Source organism: Arachis duranensis, chromosome 9 (assembly GCF_000817695.3).
Source record: "Arachis duranensis cultivar V14167 chromosome 9, aradu.V14167.gnm2.J7QH, whole genome shotgun sequence".
In the NCBI taxonomy this organism is placed as follows: Eukaryota; Viridiplantae; Streptophyta; class Magnoliopsida; order Fabales; family Fabaceae; genus Arachis; species Arachis duranensis.
Window position 1 is genome coordinate 62,106,457 of NC_029780.3, and position 415 is coordinate 62,106,871.

The 415-nt window shown below is 40.5% G+C and overlaps 1 non-coding gene across 1 annotated transcript; it reads left to right on the top strand.

Annotated features, from left to right (window-relative positions):
- LOC127742037 (small nucleolar RNA R71) lies at nt 1-108 on the top strand. Its single transcript, XR_008003224.1, has one exon. It is a non-coding gene; the product is annotated as a small nucleolar RNA R71 (small nucleolar RNA).
- Nucleotides 109-415: the final 307 nt, after the last annotated feature.

Here is a 415-nt window from a genome sequence, read left to right on the forward strand (position 1 = left end):
AAGCATGTCAGAAGGACACTTTCTGATCAATTGCTTGTATCTTTCCCAAGCTTCATAGAGGGATTCACCTTCCTTCTGTCTGAAGGTTTGGACTTTTACTCTAAGCTTACTCAATTTTTGAGGTGGAAAGAACTTTGCCAAGAAGGCATTGACTAGCTTTTCCCAATAGTTCAGGCTTTCTTTAGGTTGTGAGTCCAACCATATCCTAGTTCTATCTCTTACAGCAAAAGGGAATAGCATAAGTCTGTAGACCTCAGGGTCAACCCCATTGGTCTTGACAGTGTCACAGATTTGCAAGAATTTAGCTAAAAACTGATGAGGATCTTCCAATAGAAGTCCATGGAACTTGCAATTCTGTTGCATTAGAGAAACTAATTGAGGCTTAAGCTCAAAGTTGTTTGCTCCAATGGCAAGG